This window comes from Spinacia oleracea, chromosome 4 (assembly GCF_020520425.1).
Source record: "Spinacia oleracea cultivar Varoflay chromosome 4, BTI_SOV_V1, whole genome shotgun sequence".
NCBI lineage: Eukaryota > Viridiplantae > Streptophyta > Magnoliopsida > Caryophyllales > Amaranthaceae > Spinacia > Spinacia oleracea.
This window is the reverse complement of record NC_079490.1, coordinates 56,003,853-56,020,073: the sequence shown is the minus strand read 5'-3', so window position 1 is coordinate 56,020,073 and position 16,221 is coordinate 56,003,853. Positions and strand designations below refer to the sequence as shown.

Genomic DNA, 16,221 nt, shown 5'->3' with positions numbered 1-16,221 from the left:
TCTACTTAAATTCTAGATACTTTTCAGCGTCGAAATGTCACCTGCTTTGCACGTGGCCTCACTAAGCAGGGTCAGTGTTCACATTTTTGGAAAAAAACCCGCCCCACAACTCTTTCTCTCTCTCTTAACCCTCTTCTGCTCTCCTCTCCTCTCATCTCAACCCTAACTCCTACCACTCTCTCCCTTCTCATCAAGAAATTTTGAGATCTACTCCCACTCTCGAAGATTATCGCTCAATTTTAAGAAATACGACAAATTGAAAACGAAATTCAAAGACTTTGAGGTATTCATTGGCCTCCATTGTTCTAAATTTGTTGGATATTTAGGTTTTTGCCTCTAGTTGAACTTTTTGTTATGGTATGTGAATTGAACTACGCTGTTTACATTTGTTTCGTAATCGCCTATTTTATCTCTGTCTAGTTCTTTGTCAGATTAGTTCTCTGGACTTCATATTCGATTAATGTCGTGTTTTGTTTTGGGTACATTTTAGGTTTTCTACACTTTTCATATCTTTTTGGTCATTATGTTTTACTGATATGAATTTATCTAATTTGTATTTTAGGTTTAGATTGTTGTTTGATTGAATTTAGGGAAATTTATGACTAGTAATTTGATTTGTGTTGATTAATTTGTCTAAGAGGTTATTTTGATTTCTATAGGATCGGCAGACGCGACCACCGCTGCAAAGTTGTTCGTGTGAATTGAGATCCAAGGTATTTTGTTTCTCCCTCTTCTCATGTTAGGTTTAGTGGTTGTTTCGATTATTATCGAGTTTAAATTCTTGTCTTTCATTGTTTTCTAGCAATTTCAAGCTATGTACTCTACAAATTGTGATTTTCTAGTTGTATTGATACCATGGAATATACTGCAGTTCTACCATTTTTGGAATTATGGAAATGTCTATTAGTTTGGTTAATTTTACGTAGGCTTTCAATCTAATCTGGTTCTAGAAGTATAACTTGATATTGTGAACTTCTTGAGTTGCAAATCAGGGTTATTGTTCTTTAATAGTGAGTAAACCAGAGATTGTTGTTTAATTATGAAAATATATCTTATACAGTTATACCATACCAGTTTAGACTATAGAGATATCTACAGGAGTATCTCGATCATTAACCTCCCCGTGTTTCTCAGAAGAGGAGATTGTTTCCTTGTCAACTAGGTCGAGTGTATTGCAATTTGTAGTTGTTCCTTGAAGAAATTGCCTTGAGATATATGAAGTGCATATATATATATATATATATCAGGTAAAGATAAATCAAGTGCAAACGACTAATGGAGCATAAATTTTCATTTTTCTTAGGTACTTCAACTCTGTTGATGCTCATGAAAGTGAGAAACTTGGTGAAGATCCTAAACGTATCCCGAACAGCCTTATGCCCTTACATACAACATGTTGTTGTCGGCAGACCGCCTGAGCTCAATGTATAAGCATTGACTATCCTACAAGGGATATACAGGGTTATGTAGTATGTTATATATTGTTTCCAAATACTGCTCTCACTGTTAAATCCTTTGATGTGTTATGCCAATTAAAATATAGTTCGCTTGTAATTAAAATAGCTTGTCTTGGTGAATTAACTAAAGGAAATACTGAAGGAAATAATGCCCTTGGTCCAAGTATGCATTCTATGTTAAGTCTAATAAATGCGGTTCAGTATTAATTAACAAGTTAATAATTCAGTGAGATCAAGTGAGCTGAATGCCTAGCTAGAGGCCGCTTCAGTTCAAGTGGAATTAATGATATTAATCCACAGCTTACTCTTGACTGAACCCGTAGGGTCACACAAATAGTACGTAAACGGATCAAGTATTTAATGGCATTAAATACTCCATCTATGAATATTCGGAATCGACGGATCTTGGTTTCAGTGGGAGCTAAGATCGTCACAGGCAAGGAATGAATACTCCGGAAACGATGATATTGCCGGAAACGGAAATATGGATCGTATCGGAAATATAAATATTATCCAAGTCGTAGATGTTGCCGGAAACGGAAACATGGTACGTGTCGGAAAATATTATCGGAAATGGAAATATTGCCAGAATCGGAAATATTGCCGGAAACGGAAATATTGTCAGAATCGGAAATATTACCGGAATCGGAAAATAATTCCGGAAACGGAAATATTAAATATTTGTTCGAAACGGAAATTAATTCCGGAATCGGAAATATTAAATATTGTTCGTATCGGAAATGAATTCCGGAATCGGAAAATTTAAACGGAAGCGCATCGTACGAATAAGCATCGGACGAGGCCTGCCGGACGAGGCCCAGCACGAAGCCAGGCCATCGCCCAGCAAGCCAAGCGCGCCGCACAAACAGCCATGCCAGGCCAAGCAGGCTGCGCGCAGCGCGCAGCGCGCGCGGGCGCTGAGTGGGCTGCTGCTCGCGCGCACGCATGGGGCCCATCGTGGCTGCCGTGCGTGTGTGTGCAAGTGTTTGTATTCGTGCACGTTTCCTAAAACATGCAGAGTTCGGTTAATGATTAAATTCCTAATTCTATTTGATAAATTAATTAAGTTAGAGTTCTTGTAGGATTCTAGGTTTAATTAATTTGTATCTGAATAGGATTTCGATTCCCTTTCCATACCGCTATAAATATGAGGCTAGGGCTCACAATTTATAACACAAGTTTCAAAGTATTCAAAGTGAGTTTTTGAGAGAAAAATTCAGTCACACATTTGCCTATAAAGTGCCGAAAATAATAGTACCTTAAGGGCGATTCTAGTTGGTCAATCTTAAGGCGGATCCGGACGTGCTGTGGACTATCTACGGAGGGACGACACTTGGAGTCCTAAAGACTTGTTCTTGTTCGGTTCGGGCGCAGCTAGGGAAGGCACGCAACAAAGAGTATGCATCTAATCTATGCTAAATGATTATGTGTAAATAATATGTTTTCCTGGGTTTATGGTTTTTCCGCATGATTTATGAATTGTCATATGTATTATAACCTAACAGTGGTATCACGAGCCCCTTATTATTTTCATAATCTAAATTGCATGAACATGGTTAAATATTACAAATTTGCAAGAATTAAAAGGGGTGATTAATTTTCGTAATTGTTAATTAATTGCAAATTGCGTTTATTTAATTATACGTACGCAGTTTTTCGGCAGTTTCTTCGTTACTCATCCGAATTGAGTGATTTTTGTGTCAATTCCGCATGTAAAAGGCATTCTAAAATTTTGACAAAAATAGTATTTTTCTGCCGAACCCAGAATTCTCAAATTCGAAGCCTAACTATGACTTTTCGAAGGTTTTAGTTTTTCGAATGCAAAATTTCGTAAATTTAAGATGTTAAATTAAAAATTTGCGATTCTTGTTGATAAATCTTGAATTTTTGATTGACCTACTGCATATGTTTAACAAGTTTGAATGCCTAGTCTTGTTAATTATGCAATCTAATTTGTAATTATGATTAATTTGTTGAAAATTAGAATAATTTAGAATTAATTTGATTTTCATAATTAATTGTAATTTAATTAGAAACCTATGATTAAAAACCACCATAAAAATTGTAAATTTACGATAAATTTTAAATTTTTATGACCTAGACTTGAATCCATAACAATCGGAAATCAATTGGATAATAAATTTTCGATTTTTTCGCCCTAAAATTATGAAATTAATATTATTTATTAATTTGTCATTAATTTTAAATATAAATTTTAAATTTTTATGCGATTCGTTCATATAACTTGCACGCACAAAGCAATGGACGCTTCGTGTTACCCTTAAGGGGTGTTGCATAATGCGGGCATGCGACGACGAGCAAGGGAGCTCGTCGCCCATGCGGCACGAATGCAATGAGCAAGGGCGTAGTGCACGAGCACAAGGCAGCAGCCCTGCCTTGTGTCGTGTGCCACGACCAATGGACGAATGGGCATGGGCGTAGGGCGAGCCAAGGCAGTCGCGTGTGGGCAGCAAGCGAGCTGCGCCACAACGCGCGCTGCCTCGCACAAGAGCGCGCAGCCTCGCGCGCAGCGAGCGCAAGCTCGCGTGCCACGAGCGTTGCGCCTAGCATTGCTCGCACGCACAGCGAGCGATGTCGCCCGCCCAGCGAGCGATGTCGCGCGCCCAGCGAGCGATGGCTCGCGCGCCCAGCGAGCGATGTCGCGCGCCCACCGAGCGATGTCGCGCGCGCACTGCGAGCGATAGCTCGCGTGCGATGAGCGCTGGCGCGCGCAGCAAGCACCAATGCGTGCGGAGGCTTGCGATAGGGATGCAGCAGCTATGCGACGAGCGCATGGGCTGCGCGCACATGGCCAGCAATGGCTGTGTGCGTGCGGCCCATGGGCGTGCAATGCGTAGGGTGTTTGCGTTACGATTAGATCGTTTTGAATGTTTAATTTGAAAATTTCAGTTCACGTAATTTTAATTAATTTTAAAATTAATAATTTAAATTATTTTCTTGGATTTTAATTTTGAATATTATAATTATAATAAATGTAATTTATTCTAATTATTTTACTAAAATTAAAATCATGAATTAATTTAAATACGACTGAAATTAAATTAAACTTTTTGGATTCAATTATAAATTTATATGAGCTTTAAATTTTAATTAAATTTGTATGTTTCCGGTTAGACTAGAAATACATTTTTATGTTTAAAATTGGTAAAGCATATGAATTTATTGGTTTAAGTGGGAGCGCTTTTTAGTCATAAACTCTTGATTAGGTCTACAAATCCTTAAGGTTAAAACAACTTGATTAGAATTAATAAGGACTGAATAATTGGTAGATTATTGGTGCCCTTGATTAATTACTGCAAATGTTTACGTGATGCATAATGTGTTTTACTAACCAGCTATGTGGGCCATTCATGATAATGAATGGGTGAATGGTATATATTGTATATGTACTGTTTTGCAGGTTATGAAGTGACTAGTATGACCCAAATAGGATAGAAAATATGGTCTGCGTACCATTAATTTGAATGTAATTGGTCTAAAGTACCAAAGTTATTTTTCAATTCAAATATGGTCTGCGAACCATCAAATAGTTGTAATTAATTATAGCTTATCCTATTTGAAGAAAATGGTGCCTCCCACGGAGATTTTCAAGACGGACTTTGAAGTCAAAGCTTCAAGATGAAGTCGGGCCATACTAGATCACAAATATCTTATGCATGTTTTAAGTTATTTATTGTTTTAAATATGTCTTAAAATGCATGAGATCAAAAGCTTGATTATGTTGCATGATTAAGGATTTTAGTTCACTTAAAATCTAACCAACATAGTAAGAGCCTTAAGTTCCAAACTTAAAAATTGAGTTAAAAGGTGCCATGCCAAAATATACACTTGCTTGGATATCCTTTACATCAATCTAGTAATAGTTTTCGCTCAGCGAGGTGTTACTTATTGGTCCTAAAGGGGCAAGGTACACAAATAATTGTGAGTACATGTTAGTTTTGGTGAAACTCAACGATATAAGTAAGGAGTCCTTTTATGTCGTGGCAAATTCGATAGGTTTACCTAATAAGTTCTTAGACGTACCTATCAACCAAGAATAGTTTCTAGACTATTAGCAAAAGGCTTTTGCTTACCTAAGATGTTCTAGGATTAAGTCGACAAACTGTGCTTAGTTCTTCAATGATTTTAGGATCTTGGAATCATTTTATTCACACCTGCCGGAACACATAAATTGAATAAAATGCTTAATAAACATTGAATTATGCATGTATGCTAGAATTTAAGTTTATTAAGAGAAACTGTGAAAGGTTATTTATTTGTTTATTCTTTTCAATTGTAGTTTTTTAATATGGCAAACAACAATTCATTCAACATTCGATCAATTCTCGAAAAGGAGAAGTTGAACGGGAAAAACTTCCTTGACTGGCAAAGGAACTTGCAAATAGTTCTTATGCAGGAAGAAAAGGAGTATGTCCTAGATGAGGCGATGCCCGAAGCTGCAGGCGACGGGGTCACTCAGGCAGCCCTCAATCGTTGGATTGATGCCAACAAGGATGTGAAATGTCTAATGCTCGCCACCATGAGTGCGGATCTGCAGAAAACGTTCATCAACTCAGATGCTTTCACAATCATCAGTGAGTTGAAGAACATGTTCCAAGATCTGGCTCGAGTCGAAAGATTCGAGACTCATAGGCAAATTCTTGAGACCAAACTTAAGAAAGGCGAGCCCGTAAGTCCACATGTTCTCAAAATGATTGGACTCATTGAGAATATGAGTCGGCTGGATCAGCAATTTTCTCAGGAAATGGCTATAGACACCATCCTCCATTCTCTTCATAGCGGGTATGATCAGTTCAAACTGAACTACAGTATGAATAGTCTGGACAAAACGCTCACTGAGCTTCACGGTATGCTGAAGACCGCTGAAAAGACGCTCAAAAGTGATAAGCAGGATGTGCTTATGGTGCGTGGGGGCAAGTTCAAGAAATCTGGACAGAAGAGGAATGCTAAGAAAGGTGGCAACAAGGCCAGCCCAACTAAGCAAACTGACGCCAAATCTGCAAAGAGAAAGGTCAGTCAACCCACTTCTGAATCCGAATGCTTCTACTGCAAGAAGAAGGGGCATGGGAAGAGAGATTGCTTGAAGCTAAAGGAAGATCAGAAGAACGGAACAGTCGTTCCATCTTCAGGTATTTTCGTTATAGACTGTATACTTGCTAATTCAACTTCTTAGGTATTAGATACAGGTTGTGGCTCACACTTATGTTCCAATCCACAGGGACTAAGAAGAAGTAGAAAGTTAAGCAAGGGTGAAGTCGACCTACGAGTGGGAAATGGAGCACGGATTGCTGCATTAGCTGTAGGAACTTACTATTTGTCGTTGCCCTCCGGGCTAGTTTTGGAACTGGAAGAATGTTTCCATGTTCCAAGTCTTACTAAAAACATCATTTCAGTTTCTTGCTTAGATGCTAAGGGATTTTCCTTTATAATAAAAGACAATAGTTGTTCGTTTTATTTTAAAGAGATGTTTTATGGATCTGTTAGATTAGTCAATGGACTTTATTTATTAGATCACGACAAACAAGTATATAACATAAATACCAAAAGGGCCAAAAAGGATGATTCAGATCTCACCTATCTGTGGCATTGTCGATTAGGCCATATAAACTTGAAACGCTTAGAAAGACTTCAAAAGGAAGGAATTCTAGAACCATTTGACTTAGAGGATTATGGTAAATGCGAATCATGTTTACTTGGCAAAATGACGAAGCAACCTTTCTCTAAAATTGGAGAAAGAGCAAATGAACTATTGGGTTTAATCCATACAGATGTATGTGGACCAATGAGTACAAATGCTAGAGGTGGTTTCAGCTACTTTATCACTTTCACTGATGACTTCAGTAGGTATGGTTATGTCTACCTAATGAAGCATAAGTCTGAATCCTTTGACAAATTCAAGGAATTTCAGAGTGAAGTAGAGAATCAATTAGGCAAGAAGATTAAGGCACTGCGGTCTGATAGAGGCGGTGAATATCTGAGCTATGAATTTGATGACCATCTGAAAGAATGTGGAATTCTATCAGAATTGACTCCTCCTGGAACACCACAATGGAACGGTGTGTCAGAACGGAGGAACAGAACCTTGCTAGACATGGTCAGGTCAATGATGGGTCAGGCCGAACTTCCATTAGAATTTTGGGGACATGCACTAAATACAGCTGCACTCACTATAAATAGAGCTTCGTCTAAAGCTGTCGAAAAGACTCCATACGAATTATGGTTTGGAAAGCCTCCAAATGTGTCTTTTCTTAAGATTTGGGGATGTGAAGTATACGTCAAACGATTAATTTCAGACAAACTTCATCCAAAATCTGACAAATGTATCCTTGTGGGCTATCCAAAGGAAACAAAGGGGTATTACTTCTACAATACATCTGAGAACAAAGTGTTTGTTGCTCGAGATGGTGTCTTTTTGGAGAAGGATCACATTTCCAAAATGACAAGTGGGAGAAAAGTAGACCTCGAAGAAATTCGAGTCGAACAACAAACTCTAGAGAATGCTCAAGATGACATTCAGGATGAAACTCAGAGATCTTTAGAAGAATCTGGTGAGAATCATGGTCAATCTAGAAATGTTACCCCGCGTAGATCGCAAAGATATAGATCTCAACCGGAAAGATACTTAGGTATTTTGACGAACGAGAGCTATGACGTTCTATTACTTGAAAGTGATGAACCTGCGACTTACAAGCAAGCTATGACGAGCCCTAGCTCCAAGCAATGGCAAGAAGCCATGCAATCTGAATTAGACTCCATGTCTGAAAACCAAGTATGGGATTTGGTCGATTTGCCAGATGGCTACCAAGCCATTGGAAGCAAATGGGTTTTCAAACTGAAAAAGGACAAGGATGGGAAACTTGAAGTTTTCAAAGCTAGATTGGTTGCAAAAGGTTACAGGCAAGTCCACGGTGTGGATTACGATGAAACCTTTTCACCAGTTGCAATGCTAAAGTCTATTCGAATAATGTTAGCAATCGCTGCATATTACGATTACGAAATATGGCAGATGGATGTCAAAACTGCTTTCTTAAACGGCGTTTTAACAGAAACTGTGTTTATGACACAGCCTGAAGGTTTTGAGGATCCAAAGAATGCTAAAAAGGTATGCAAGCTAAAGAAGTCAATCTACGGATTGAAGCAGGCATCCAGGAGCTGGAATATACGTTTTGATGAAGCAGTCAGTGACTTTGGTTTCATCAAGAACGCGGACGAATCTTGTGTATACAAGAAGGTCAGTGGGAGCAAAATTGCTTTCCTAGTATTATATGTCGACGACATATTGCTTATCGGAAATGACATTCCTATGTTGAACTCTGTCAAGATTTGGCTTGGGAAATGTTTTTCGATGAAGGATCTAGGAGAAGCACAGTACATATTGGGCATCAAGATTTACAGAGATAGATCTAAAAAGATGATTGGACTTAGTCAAAGCACTTATATCAATAAGGTGCTTGATAGGTTCAAGATGGCGGACTCCAAGCGAGGCTACCTACCCATGTCTCATGGAATGACTCTAAGCAAGACTCAGTGCCCAAAAACACTTGATGAGCGTAGACGAATGAATGGGATTCCATATGCATCATTGATTGGTTCAATAATGTATGCTATGATATGTACACGCCCGGATGTTGCGTACGCACTCAGTGCTACGAGCAGATACCAGTCAGACCCAGGAGAGGCGCATTGGACTGCTGCCAAGAACATTCTGAAGTACCTGAAAAGGCACAAAGATGACTTCCTGGTCTATGGTGGAGATGATGAATTAATTGTTAAAGGCTATACGGACGCAAGTTTCCAAACCGACAAAGATGATTTTAGATCACAGTCTGGGTTTGTCTTCTGCCTCAACGGAGGAGCAGTAAGCTGGAAAAGTGCTAAGCAAAGCACCATTGCGGATTCTACAACTGAAGCGGAGTACATTGCTGCACATGAAGCAGCAAAGGAAGCTATATGGCTAAGGAAGTTCATAGGAGAACTTGGTGTAGTCCCCTCCATTAAAGGACCAATAGCCCTGTATTGTGATAATAACGGAGCTATTGCACAGGCAAAAGAGCCTAGACACCACCAGAGAGTCAAGCATGTACTTCGTAGATTTCACCTTCTACGAGAGTTCGTTGAAAGAAAAGAAGTCGAGATAAGCAAAATTGGAACTGATGACAACATATCAGATCCATTAACTAAACCTCTGCCGCAGGCGAAGCACAACTCGCACACTGCAGCTATGGGAATTAAGCATATTGGAGAATGGCTTTGATGTCTCTGTTTAATGTTTTAAAGTTTTAGAGTTTAAATCTTTGTAAAACATTATTGGTTAATCATTCACAATAAATGAAAAGAATTCATTTATCCATTTAATTTGTGGTTTATTAAATGATGAGTCCCTTCAATTTGACGATATATTCAAGATAGACTGTCAGGACCAGTCCTGTGACTAAGAAATGTCTATCAAGTGAACTTGAATGTCAAAGGTTGAAAATGGTCCCTAATCGGAGTTTTCTATAAAATTGGACGCATAGAAAACGTTAGACGATTAGAATGCAAGATGACTAGTAGTTCTGTTTCTTGAACTATGTGGACATGGCAATGTCATAATCATTTGCATAGATACTTACTTTGGGAAGACTAGTATCGGACAAGACCTATGAAACTTTACTGTAAGAGATGAAAGTCTGTCATAAGTAAATTTCATTAAATTATTAGACACTAAATCCTCAATACCTGAGTGATTTGAAGATTACTTGTTTGAGAACTGGTTGCTTTGACGTTGACCAACCGTCGCACCGTAAAAGGAGGCTATAAAGGCAACGCTCAGGTAATCACCTATCAAACGAAGTCTAATCTCAAGATCGCAAGATTGGGATTGTCCTCCCATAAATCGGGATGAGATGCTTAAAAGTTGTACAAGGCCACTCGGAGAGCTAGAAACTATGAAATGCATGGCCGTGCTCGGATGAATCATAGGCTATGATTATCTGTTTATTTGATCAGTTGAACTCTGAAACCGAGGAACACCTCTGGACATAATAAGGATGACAACTCTTACCTTATGTTCAAGAGCAAGCATCGAGCGACAAAGGAATTAGGAAATGCACACTTGTCCCTAAGGACAAGTGGGAGACTGAAGGAAATAATGCCCTTGGTCCAAATATGCATTCTATGTTAAGTCTAATAAATGCGGTTCAGTATTAATTAACAAGTTAATAATTCAGTGAGATCAAGTGAGCTGAATGCCTAGCTAGAGGCCGCTTCAGTTCAAGTGGAATTAATGATATTAATCCACAGCTTACTCTTGACTGAACCCGTAGGGTCACACAAATAGTACGTAAACGGATCAAGTATTTAATGGCATTAAATACTCCATCTATGAATATTCGGAATCGACGGATCTTGGTTTCAGTGGGAGCTAAGATCGTCACAGGCAAGGAATGAATACTCCGGAAACGATGATATTGCCGGAAACGGAAATATGGATCGTATCGGAAATATAAATATTATCCAAGTCGTAGATGTTGCCGGAAACGGAAACATGGTACGTGTCGGAAAATATTATCGGAAATGGAAATATTGCCAGAATCGGAAATATTGCCGGAAACGGAAATATTGTCAGAATCGGAAATATTACCGGAATCGGAAAATAATTCCGGAAACGGAAATATTAAATATTTGTTCGAAACGGAAATTAATTCCGGAATCGGAAATATTAAATATTGTTCGTATCGGAAATGAATTCCGGAATCGGAAAATTTAATCGGAAGCGCATCGTACGAATAAGCATCGGACGAGGCCTGCCGGACGAGGCCCAGCACGAAGCCAGGCCATCGCCCAGCAAGCCAAGCGCGCCGCACAAACAGCCATGCCAGGCCCAGCGCAAGGCCAGGCCCAGCAGGCTGCGTGCAGCGCGCAGCGCGCACAGCGCGCACAGCACGCGCAGCGCGCAGCGCCCGCGGGCGCTGAGTGGGCTGCTGCTCGCGCGCACGCATGGGGCCCATCGTGGCTGCCGTGCGTGTGTGTGCAAGTGTTTGTATTCGTGCACGTTTCCTAAAACATGCAGAGTTCGGTTAATGATTAAATTCCTAATTCTATTTGATAAATTAATTAAGTTAGAGTTCTTGTAGGATTCTAGGTTTAATTAATTTGTATCTGAATAGGATTTCGATTCCCTTTCCATACCGCTATAAATATGAGGCTAGGGCTCACAATTTATAACACAAGTTTCAAAGTATTCAAAGTGAGTTTTTGAGAGAAAAATTCAGTCACACATTTGCCTATAAAGTGCCGAAAATAATAGTACCTTAAGGGCGATTCTAGTTGGTCAATCTTAAGGCGGATCCGGACGTGCTGTGGACTATCTACGGAGGGACGACACTTGGAGTCCTAAAGACTTGTTCTTGTTCGGTTCGGGCGCAGCTAGGGAAGGCACGCAACAAAGAGTATGCATCTAATCTATGCTAAATGATTATGTGTAAATAATATGTTTTCCTGGGTTTATGGTTTTTCCGCATGATTTATGAATTGTCATATGTATCATAACCTAACAAATACAGTCCTAGTTTTTTTGTGATATAGAATTAGATCACTTTGTAGTTGTAGTTTGGGTAAAATATTAAATCAATTTCTTGGAGTCTATTTATTGAGCGAGGATTTAACTCGATCTAATTTAGAAACGATAATGCAAACATGTAATCACCTGCTTGAAAAGTAAACTCAACTTCAAATTGTTCTATCAGGTCCTAAATGCTAATTAGGTTAATTTGGGAATTTATATTTTGTTGGGGTTGTAACTACACACTGGGTATATTTAATTGTTAAAGTGTGTTTGATCTGTGTTTTTGTTTATGATATAGGTTGAAAGAAATGATCTTTGATCATTTGCATGCAAGACCTTTCCAGTACACTCCTCTAGGGAGAACCATTGTTGGACCTCTTGAGAATGTCAAGACTATCATTAAAACTCATCTCTATAATGGTATACTCTTACTAACTGATGTTTATAAAGATATAATTTTTGTTCCGTTGTTGCTGATACTTTAGAGGGTGCTGGAAATTTTAGGTCATTGCCGCCTCTGGAATTGTTAAACACGCGGATGTTGTAGCGCTTGTAGAAACTTTTTTTTACAAAGTTTTCAACAGATCCAACCACCGTTGCTCAATTAGTTGTCCAGGAACCAACCTCATTCACTGGTTCGGAGGTGCGTGTATATTTCTTCAGTACTACATTTAGTTGTTTGAAGTAGTATTTGACTTTCTCCTTAGCATAGTTTTTATGTATGCATATCTGTGTTTTTATATAAAATCAGGTTAGAATGATTGATGATGATATTGAGTTGGCTCACTTTACTGTTCCCTTTAATGGAACATCATACACAGATTCGATGATTTCGCCTTGATGGCTATGCAGCCAATGTTGAGCTTTCGGACCAAAAAGGCTGGTGGTGGAAAACATACGGGGTGAGTGTTATAGTCCATTGACCTCTTTGTTATCCTGATTAAGATGTACTACAAGTGGGTTTCTCAATCTGATACTCTAATGTAATTGTTGGTCCTTGTGAGGAGAAATTTACTAATCCTCTTTCATTATCCTGAATTTTTCTCTATCTAAGTTCCCTTCTGATTGAACTGCCATATCTTAGACCTGGAAGTTGGATATTTGGTGGAGTAACATGTTATAATATCAAGGTTAGTTCAATAGAGAATTTTAATATGAATGATTATTCCATTAGCAATAATAGCTTGTGAATTCCCTAGCAGATTATTTCACTTAGCCTGCTTCTCCCATAACTTTCACTTTCTGGTGTTTTTTCTATATATTTATGGTCAAATACTAAGATATTTATTGTTTAAGGTCACACATATTTTATATATGTTGATATTACTTTTATGCTTTGCTTTAGTTCAGATGTGGTGTGGCTTTCTCATTTAGGTGTATGTTCCATGTACTTTGTTTCTTTGTAGCTTTGTGTTCAGTAAAAAGCGAAACTTGACTTAGGTTTTTTGTTATGGACGTATCAGGTTCTGGCTGAGCAACTCTATTGTTGGGCACTTAGGCTCATTTTTCTAGATGATTTAAGCTTCTACTTCGAACATGGTTTGACAAGCTCCTTTTCAAGATATGATTGATTGGTTGTCTTAATTGGCATACTTGTGAACAAATTAAATTTGAAGGCAATTTAACGAGTTTCTGTGCATGGACAAAGGGTCACATGTTATTTACAAAATCATGCCTTGATTATGTTGTATAATTTTACTCGCGAAATATAAGGGCATATTTCTAGATAGTTTGAAATACATGGTAGATGGAGAATGTTTAGATGTTGCTGGTTTATTTTCTCAAATTCTAGGTAAAGTTCATACAGGACATTGTTTGAAAGGGTTTGTATTGGTGCTTGAGAGAAAAAGTGTCTGTGAGAGGATGGTGTTGTCAGGTTGTGGCATGGGTGCAAATATGCAATGATGCACAGATCATTGCTGGAATAGTCTGTGTTACTGCTCTATTATTTGTAACTTGGGTGATGTTCAATTTTTTTTCCTTGGCTAGGCAAGACGCAATACACTATAAGGTCTTTCTGCAATAGAGCTTGATTAATTATAACAGAACAAACCAAAAAGGGAAGTATAGCTATAGACTAGGCAATCAGGTCTAGAGAGTGCCTAGGGGTCTTGTTGCTATGCTAATTACTGCTTATGTTTAATATTCTTGAAATTATTTGTTAGCTGTTTGGTTATAAATTTCATTCAAAGAACTGGAATTGAAATTGTTCGCACTTTCATATGTTTAATTTTTCTACTGATTAGGTCCTTAGATTTCATGATTGTTAACAGAGATTCAAGCTTCTTAGTAAGCAGTGGCTAAAGTGCCAAGGTTTCCTCTCACTTAATTTCCATGCCCGCTAATCTTGGTCAAATCGCATTTTGTATTTTGTTCTTCTCCAGATTGATGAAACTGTCAAGTCATTTCTTCATGGTCAAAGGAAATGCCTCGTGCAGCTACGAAGATGACCAAGTGGTTCAACACCAACAGTTATGGAGAATCTTATCAATTTTGACAATGCATACTACAAAATACTCCTTGAGATAGAATAAACGATGCACTCGCTTTAGCTACAACTGATATCGGAATTTCATTTGGACTGTCAGGTTTTGCACTCGCAATGGATACAGGACACTAATTCTAAAAGTCCAACGACCATCAGAAAGATACCAGAAGCCATTCAGATATATCCTAGAAAGCCTCTAGGACAATTGTCGAAAATGTAATCATATCATTCTCTACTAGTTCTAGAATTAGCCCTTGTTGGCTATGCTGTCATTTGCCAGATGATGCCTGCTAGTAATACTGGCATGCTGCTTCTCCGGGGAACTAAAGAATCCAAGAAGACAATTGTTATGAATAAGGCCTGTTGTGATAAAACTGTTAAGGAAGAAGTCAAGTGTCGTAGTTCAGTTAGCAAAAGAATGATGCAGTCGAGTATTACAGAAAAGTCGAAAGAAGGGTTTAGGCATTAGTTATTTTTGGATTGGTTTTAGGCTTTAGTTATTTTTGTATAGGATTTAAGCTTTAGTTAGTACGGAATAACTACTATTTGTATTTATGATGGTGTTGACAACATTTCTTATTTAGGGATGTTAAAGGTATAATGTTTAAGAAGTTTTATAAAAATTTTGCACGTGCAGTTGCTTTTATCTATTGTATATTACTACTAAATCTTTATTCAACATTAAAATGAAAAAGCTTATGATAATACATATTGCACAATATTTTTTTTAAATCCTACATAAGAATTGTGGACGCTTCCCGCAATATTCCTAAGATCGACGCTAGAACGCGTCACCAAAGCGGCTGGACAACAAAAATCGTCGGCATTTTCGACGCCTACCAGCGTCTCAAAATTTGAAAGGGGCACCAGAAAACCATCACTTCTCGACGCCCGATAGCAGTTGGAGACCACTTAATTTGTCGAGGTTTTCAACGCCTTAAAGCGTCGGTAAATTTTGACTAACATTTTGTCGTCGATTTCTGAAGGTGTCGAGGAGATATTTCTCGACGCCTTCTGATGTCGAAAATATGCCAAAACAGCGTCTCCAAACACCGGAAATTGTAGTAGTGAGAGTCAATACTCAGGTTATGCAATTGTGTGTGTTCTTCGCGTCGGTTTTGAGGCTGTATTTATAGGAAAAGGGTGTGTGGAAAGATAGATTTTAAGATACGGATCCAAAAAGAATCCTGAGATAAAACGGCCCCAGGCATTTTCAGCGCCCAGGGCTGGGCGCCGAAGATTTCGGCGCCCAGATCCAGGCGTTGAAAATGGGATTTGGCCGAGTTCTTTGTCATATTTGGACTCTTAGAATACGGAGCTTTTGAGATTTATCCGAGTCTTTTAGTGCGTATTAACTTATGACGGAATGCGTCTGGGCCCGTTACGAAATCTAGGTTCGTTAGGAATTTAGTTCATACGTGACTCTTATCTTCGAATTATACCAGGAATGCAAATTCTATCTCTTTTAGGATTTATGTTGGAGTGCAACACCTAATTCTGACAGGTTTCTATCTTTTATGACTTTGCCACTTTTAACAACTACCTTTTACGGCAGTTACTATCTTTAGCAGGTTTCCATTAATAGCAGTTTTGGCTGAAATGAAAAGGGTGATTGAGATTCGTTATTTTATAGGAGATGCGTTGCCAAGTGGAGATTTATGTTCTCATCATCGAACCTTCCCTTTCGGGAATGGGGACAAAAGTAGGTG

At 38.5% G+C, this 16,221-nt stretch overlaps 1 long non-coding RNA gene across 2 annotated transcripts; it reads left to right on the top strand.

Annotated features, from left to right (window-relative positions):
* The first annotated feature begins 82 nt into the window (after positions 1 to 82).
* On the top strand, positions 83 to 15,158 carry LOC110777904 (uncharacterized). Of its 2 annotated transcripts, none has more exons than XR_008932862.1 (6): positions 83 to 283; positions 660 to 713; positions 12,323 to 12,444; positions 12,529 to 12,667; positions 12,776 to 12,926; positions 14,409 to 15,158. It is a non-coding gene; the product is annotated as an uncharacterized lncRNA (long non-coding RNA). The 2 variants fall into 2 exon arrangements; XR_008932861.1 differs by having other exon boundaries at positions 85 to 283; positions 12,846 to 12,926.
* Positions 15,159 to 16,221: the final 1,063 nt, after the last annotated feature.